The sequence below is a fragment of the Mobula birostris genome, chromosome 12 (assembly GCF_030028105.1).
Source record: "Mobula birostris isolate sMobBir1 chromosome 12, sMobBir1.hap1, whole genome shotgun sequence".
NCBI classification, from domain to species: domain Eukaryota; kingdom Metazoa; phylum Chordata; class Chondrichthyes; order Myliobatiformes; family Myliobatidae; genus Mobula; species Mobula birostris.
Genome location: NC_092381.1, coordinates 81,741,560 through 81,749,598, shown reverse-complemented (window position 1 = coordinate 81,749,598; position 8,039 = coordinate 81,741,560). Strand labels below are relative to the sequence as shown.

General features: G+C 41.8%; 1 long non-coding RNA gene across 4 annotated transcripts in view; it reads right to left on the bottom strand.

The window, feature by feature from the left end:
- Nucleotides 1–916: 916 nt before the first annotated feature.
- LOC140206083 (uncharacterized) overlaps nucleotides 917–8,039 on the bottom strand; it is a 28,221-nt gene continuing 21,098 nt past the window's right edge. For 3 of the 4 annotated variants that reach the window (XR_011888056.1, XR_011888054.1, XR_011888057.1), the window contains one exon: nucleotides 917–2,820. This is a non-coding gene — a long non-coding RNA (uncharacterized lncRNA). Of the gene's footprint in view, nucleotides 2,821–4,659; nucleotides 4,757–8,039 lie in introns of all 4 variants that reach the window. The other variant, XR_011888055.1, reaches the window with a different exon arrangement.

Here is an 8,039-nt window from a genome sequence, read left to right as displayed (position 1 = left end):
CGACCACAGTCGACACTGAGTCTATCCATCCAAAAACTTCGAGCCTCTGACCCCCCGCTCTGATACAGCCTCCCGAGCACCATCCTCTGCCAAGCGCCTTCAATCTCTCCCTGGCCGCTGAAACACGCAAAGCCGAGGATTTTGGGGCCTTTAGCTCCGGAGATTCTGGTTACCACACAGCAGCAGCGGCAGCGAAGCGGGCATTTCAGAGGTTTTCCAGATGTTCCTCCGTACTCTCACGTCCGTCTCCATCAAATCAGGATTGTGCACAGTCCCCTACTTGACACATAACAGATGTTCATCACCGGAGAGGCTGCGTGCGCTGCCATCGCGTCGCCATCTTCTCCTCCTCTATTATTCCATTCACTGCCTGTTCACATGCCTGTCTGAATCCCTCGTAAGTGTTGTTATTCTATCTGCTTCCAAAACCTCCTCCCACACACCGCAAAAACTATTTCAGGCACCCTACCACTCTCTGTGTATAAACTTGCCTCGTTATCTCCTTTAAACTTTACCACTCTCTTTATATGGTTATGCCCTCTTGTCTTTGATAGTTCCGCATTGAAGATAAAGACTCTGACTCTCTACCCTATCTGGGCTTTTCAGAACTTTCAGATACTTTAATAATCAGTAGACTGCAAATTATTTCTATCAGATGTTGCTGAAAATGCTACTCACTAAGAGGATACCTGAGATTTTGGTGAACTACGAGACCAGGAACGTCGCTTCTTCAACCAATGAGATTTATGAATCAAGAGGAGTAAAAAGTTAAACTACAGATGTAGTACAGAAAGAAGATGGAAAGAAATGCATAACAATTTATTGCTTCCAGAAGTGAGATTTCTCAATTCATTTTCAGTATCACAGAGACACAGTGGAAATTTTGGAACTAAAAAAGATCTTTTATTAGCACAAGAGATTCTGCAGATGCTGGAAATCCAGAGTAACACATACATAATGCTGAAGTAACTCAGCAAGTCAGGCAGCATCTATGAAAATAAAAATATCAATGTTTCAGGCCAAGAACTTTCATCAGGACTGTTAATAAAAGTATCCTATTTTTAACTTTCTGTGAGGGTGGATCAGTGTAAGCTTCCAACAGTTTGAGGTTATTCATACCTCAGCTTGTGTCCTTCCTTTGTAATTAGTTACTGAGGGGTTTAACACTGATTAATAAAGGCAAGCTAGTTAAAGCCATTTCTACTTTCCCAGCAAACGCTAGAGATTTCAACTTAGAGAGAGTCTGAGTTATTAATACTGTAAGGATAATAACATAGGATATACAAACATTGACACATAAAGATCAGGCTATAATCTGGCACAACCAATCAGTGATAAGAACACATGAATGAGGTGAGGCAATTCAACTCCTCGATTCTAGGTTAGGAATAACCTATCTTGCCTATTATGGATGTGGCCACCTATTCAATTCATTGCTTTGTAACTCCACAACAAGAAATTTCAAATACATTAAACCTTTGGGACAAGAAATTCTTCCTCATCCCAGCCTTAAAGGGACATCCCCTTACAGTGAGGCTATCCCCTTGAGTCTGAGGGGAATCAACTTCCCAACATTTACCCTGACATCTTCCTGTGAATCTTATGTTTCGAACTTTAGTGGCAGCATTGCTGTTGGTGTGTAGGAGTGCAATAGAGCAGGACTGAAAGTATTGACTATGAATGGAAGAATGAAAAGGCACTGCGTGGTTTATTCTTGTAACTAATTTTTTATTATAAATAGAATTTATTTTGATACGAAAATAAAAATGTAACCCATCAACCATTCATCTTCTGAACAACTTTCTGTGGGAGTACCATTGTAAGGACTAAAAGGTATGGAACCTGGTGACCTGCCCTATCGTTCAGACGTGAACATCATAAAGATCTTTCACAAAAGAAGAACCAAGAGTTATCACGAATAAGTAACAAGTAAATGGGTGCCACTGCAGTGTAGCAGTTAGCGTGACACTATTACAGATTGGGGCATTCCAGAGTTTAGTAAGGATTCTCTGCATGTCATCCCCGTGGAATGCATGAGATTTCCCTGGGTGCTCCAGTTTCCTCCGACAATCCGAAGACATACCGGGTAAGTAAATTGGTCATTGTAAGTTGTCCTGTGATTAGGTTAGAGTTAATCAGGTTTGTGGGGTTGATGAGGCAGCATGGTTCAAAGGGCCAGAGGGCTTACTCTGCACTGTATCACTAAATCAAGATACTAGGCCATGGAGTTTTCTTCTTGCTGCAGTGGCACTGCTGGTGAGGCTCCTACTTCATGCCTGCACAACCCAGATTCAATTCAGACTTACCTATGTGGAGTTTTTTTTTTAGATTAGATTAGATTATGAGAACATTCAGTCCTCTTTTATTGTCATTTAGAAATGCATACATGCATTAGGAAATGATATAATGTTTCTCCGGAGTGATATCACAGAAAGCAAGACAGACCAAAGACTAACACTGACCAAACCACATAATTATAACATATAGTTACAGCAGTGCAAAGCAATACCATAATTTGATGAAGAACAAACCATGGGCATGGTAAAAATAGTCTCAAAGTCCCAAGTCGATCGACTCCCGAGTCCCTGATAGCAGGCAGCAAGAGGGAGAAACTCCCTGCCATAAACCTCCAGGCACCGTCAACTTGCCGATAGCTTGGAAGCAGCCGACCCCAGCCGACCCTGAGTCCATATGTCTGAAAACTCCAAGCATCCGACCAGCCTCTCCGATACAGCCTCCCGAGCGCCATCCTCTGCCGAGCGTCAGGGTCTCCTGACAACCACGTGGCTGTCTTTGGATGTTCTGCATTCTCCTCATATCCTAAAGGAATGTAAATGTTCTCAGTGCATAGGTTAGTGATAGGTTCTGCAGAAAATTGATGGAAATGAGAGGAGAACAGATGGAAATGGATCAGAGCAGATGTTTGGCACAGGCTCAGTTGAATGAAGGGCCTGTTTCCATGCTATATGAATCCCTACTTGCCATTGTAAATCATATTGCTGCAGTAAAGCTATAGTCAATGATTACAGTGACTGACAGTCGCAAAAATATATTATGATTTAATCCAGGCAGTTAATAAACAGTTGAGCTACTGTAGAATGCAGACTTCATTTCAATTTCCCAGGAGATACTGATGTTTACATTTTTATGCACATTGGAATAAGCCCTTGTGTCAATGAAGTTCAGGAGAATGTTTTAAGAGCTTTCTCTAAATAGAGGCTGATCAATACAAGTACAGAATTATGGCTTATTTTTAATGGCATTATTAAGTTTCACAAAACTTAAATGTAAGGGGCTGTTTTTGAATTGTTTTGTTTGTTTTCATGATTAGAAATCCTAAGTTTCCACAGTCCGGCAGTTTTAACTCATAACCTTTGAAACAATGAGAACTCCTGTTTTCTATTTTACAAAAGGAATGACCAGTCTTTATTATTCAAAATATTCATTCCGTTAAATTTTAGTAGAAGGATCAGACTTCAGATGCCATTGATTTAGAATGTGTTAGGCCAATGAATTAGATATTAAAAACAGAAAATTGTGGAAACCCTGGGCAGGATGTGGAAGGAGACACAGTTAAGATTTCAAGTATAAATATCAACTGTTCCCTATAATCAGGGATCTGGGAATAGAGATCCATAATTCCTTTGAAGTGGCATCATAGGTAGATAAAGTGTCAAGAGAGCTTTTGACTCATTGGCCTTCAAAATCAGTGCATTCATTTCTGGAGTTGGGATGCTATGTAGAAGCTATACAAGACATCAGTGAGGCCAAATTTGGTGTATTGTACCCATTTCTGGTCACCTACATAGAGGCAAGTTATTAATAGGAGCTTAAAAGAGTGCAGAGAAGATTTACAAGAATTTTGCTGGAATTTGAGGACCTCAGTTATATGGAAAGGTTGAATAAGTTAGGACTTGATTCCCTGAAGCATTGGAGAATGAGGGGAGATCTTACAGGAGGGGTATAGATAGAACAAATGGACACAAGTTTTTTTCCCTGTGGTTGTGTGAGATTAGAATTAGAGGTAATACATTCAGGGTGAAAGATTAATATTTAATGGGAACATGAAGGGAAACCACTCAGAGGGTGGGCTAAGAGTGGAACGAGCTGCCAGTGCAAGTGGTAGACATGGGTTCAATTGTAACATTTAAGAGAAGTTTGGATGGGAGGGGTATGGAGGACTATGGTCCAGGTCCAGGTGGACGGGACTAGGCAGAGTAACAGTTCAGCAGGGAGGAAATGTGCTAAAAAAAGCCCTGTTTCTGTGCTGTAGTGCTCTATGACTGTATGACTTGAAGATTTCTCATCAGAACTGACATTCTGCTAACAATAAACTTCCAATAACCTGACCTCATGGAACATTGGTAATGCCAAGCAGTCCATTTTCAAAACTGTTGAAAGTTACTCCCAAACATATTTCTAGTTTTACTCATTACACAGTGATATAACAAATTTTCCAGAGCACCATGACATTAAAGGGAGTCAGAAATATACATGACTCCAGGGCCTACTTCTGTTCACAAGTCAGTCCGCTTACCGAACCCTGATATTCTGCACCCAGACCGCAACCCCAACTCCAGAAGCACATTTAGCCCAGACCCCGGATAACAACCACAGACACCCTCTGACCCCACCCTCAGTTCTAGCTACACAACTTACTTCAATTTTGAATCCTTGGCCCGTATTCGTGAGCCAGATGCTGGACTGCCAGGACTTCTGTACAATTAGATGCTGCCTTATCAGAGTGTAAATGTGGCTGTAATGAAGGATCTTTAGTCACTCATCAGAACTAATCAACTTGCCCTGATATGTTAGATCACAGAACTGTATAGCACAGTACAGGACTTTCTCACCATGACGTTTTGCAAACCTTTTAGTCTGTTTCATGGTTAATCTAACCCCTCCCTCTTGGACAGCCCACAACCCTCCAATTTTCTTACAACCATCTTCTAATCTGAGAGTTTCTTGAACGTCCCTATCATATCAGCTTCTGCCAACACCCCCACGATGCAGTCCAGGCACATAGCATTCTCTGTGTTAAAAAAATAACTTCTGATATCTCCCTGAACTTTCGTCCAATCAGCTTAAAAGGATGTCCTCTGGTATTAGTCAATGTTGCCGTGGGAAAAATACATTGGATGTCCACCCTGTCTATGCCTCTTATAATCTTATACACCTCTGTAAAGTTGCCTCTCACACTCCAAATCAGGCTTAATATCACTGGTACAAGGTGCGAAATTTTGTTGTTTTGCAGCAGTGGCACATTGCAATACATAATCATAATAATAACTATAAATTACAATATGTAAAGTACATATTAAAATAAATTAATTAAGCAAGAAATGAAGAGAATAAAAGCAAAAAAAAAGGTGAGGTAGTGTTCGTGGGTTCACTGTCCACTCATAAATCTGATGGCAGAGGGTGAGAAGCTGTTCCTGAAAAGTTGAGTGTGTGTCAACCAATTTACGTACTTGGATTATCACAGAAGCACATTTTGAAGCAAAGTCAACTGGCACAACCTGACTACTTGATATAAACCAGGTTTTAATCTGGTTTGACTTGAAAAGAGCAGTTAATTTGTCCCTAGGTCTGAGGGATTCCAACCCAGATGGTAAAAATCAGTGGCCTCCAGTACTATGAAGAAAGACATGATTCCCCACATTATGTTGAAAGGCATTTGTATTATAACAGAAGTAATACATCACTCTTTCTCCTTCAAAAAGGAATGATTACTTGATGAGTGCTTTCTTAAAGCAAACAATATGCCTACACAAGGCGACTGCAGCTGCACTATGGATAGGAATCGGAAGGCTTTTAAAGATTAGCTTTATTTGTCACCTGTACATCAAAACATGCAGTGAAATGCATCGTTTGCGTCCAATCAAATCAGTAAGGATTGTGCGGGGCAGGCCTCAAGTGTTGCCATACTTCTGGCAGTGACACAGCATACCCACAACTCACTCACCCTAGCTGTATGCCTTTGGAATGAGGGAGGAAACCGGAGCAAACACACACAGTCACAGGGAGAACATACAAACTCCTTACAGACACCAGTAGGAACTGAGCCTGAACTGGCGTCTGCTGACACAGCCGTGCCTCCCATGTAGTACCGTGGGAAGCAGATGATCATTGTCATCTGATTCCTGTTTCATGTCAGGCAGAGTTAACTAACAGTACGTTTTGCTTCCTGGGGGAGTACAAGTTTAATATTCACTGAATCTGGGCAAGCAATAATCCCCATCTCTAAAGATCACAAACATCTGTACTCACTTTAAAACAGAAAGATAGGAAAGGATTTCAACTAGAAACTTCCCTAGGGTCACAACCGGGAAACGTTCCGTGCAGTGCCTTTTGTGGGGATATCAAGCTGTTTTCAGCTTCTCCTCGTGTATGCTTGTATGCACACTATTTCCTCTGCACATTCTGTAGTTCCCCAAGCCCCAAGAATTTGGCACTTGAGTGGATCAATGTTGTGGGTGATTTAACTGTGTCTTTACCCCAGAATGTGGGATATGTTTGGATCTACCATTTACTGTACCCTAGCCTGAACAGACCACAAAGTATGCCTTCTCAATATATGTCTAGATTTCAATCTCAAAAAAACCAACTCCCACTCCCACCCATCCACAAACATCAGAAGTAGAAACAAGAGTGGTTCACTCAGAGCCTCAAGCTTGCTTCACCTATCTGACTGGAACTGAACTGTACATCCTTCTGCAATCCCTGGTAATTATTTTTGCATTTGCTTAGAGAGTAAATCCACCTGCTTACAACCCCTGAACATATCCAAGAAACCAGCTGCAGCACCTCAAGGCCTTGATGCCCTCAACTGATCTTCCTCACAACCGCTCCCCTGATTCTTTCTATTGTGCTCCCCTCTCTTCACACTAGGTCCTGTTGTTCGGCGGGTGTGGGGGTGAAGTGTTAGGTGGATGGTAGTGGCAGTGGTTGAGGGAGAACTTGTGGAGGTGAAGAGCTGAGTGAATGGATTGGGAAGGGTGTAGAGATGAGGGTGCCTGCAGTGTGGGTGCCAAATACTGGCAATGATGGTTAGAGGAATGCATTTAAGATTTTAATTCATTTATCCTGATGTTTGTATCTCCAGCAAAGTCCAACATCTATTCCCCAGAGTGAATGAGAGGCTAGTATGAGCAGTAGATAATGTACATTTTGCCGTTTGCTCCTCTTCCCTCCTCTGAATGCCCCACAAACCCTGTGGGATGGAGATTGTCTCAATAAGGAGCTATATCAGTGGTGGGGGGAGGGGGTGGGTGCAAGAAAGATCAGAGTCTCCAGAGTCTGATTTTGCCTCCAGAGTCCATCCAACCCAAAGGCATCCCTATTCATTGCACAACACATAGTTCCTCATCTCAAGACCACGGACAACTCCATCCACTTTGTACTGATATTCTGTAGTCTTCAACAACAGTGGAATGAGTGGTGGGATAGAGAGTGGAGGATGCACAAAGTTGTTTGGGGTAAACTTCAAAGCCTAGTACCATAGCAAACAAAACAAAAGAAATGTCCCAAGGCAAAGAGAGAATTCTTTTCCCCATTGACTCTGAATCTAAGTAAATTTCCGTAAACAAAATCTATTAATTTTCAAAGAACACTGCAAACAACACCTCCTCAAGGAGAGAGCTCAAGGGATTAGAGAAAGATCCTTGCTCTGTGGCAGATAATAGTCTGATCATTTCAGACACTGCTCTACTTTGGTACTGAGCTGATTTGTCCTACCAGATTACAGGATCAAGGATCAAGGACAACTTCTATCCCACTGTTATCAGACGCTTGAGCAGCCCTCTTGTCCTAAAAGATGGACTCTTGGTCTCACAATCTACCTCAAGCTTTTACACTTTATTCTGCATGGTTATTGTTCTACCTTTTTCTAGCTCAATGCAATGTGTGATCAGTTGATCTCTACAGCATGCAAGACAAGCTTTCCACTGTGTCCTAGTGTATGTAACGACAATAAACTAATACCAATACCAAAGTGAGGATCCTGTACCTACTGAATCTCTGACTGTTTACATGGAGGC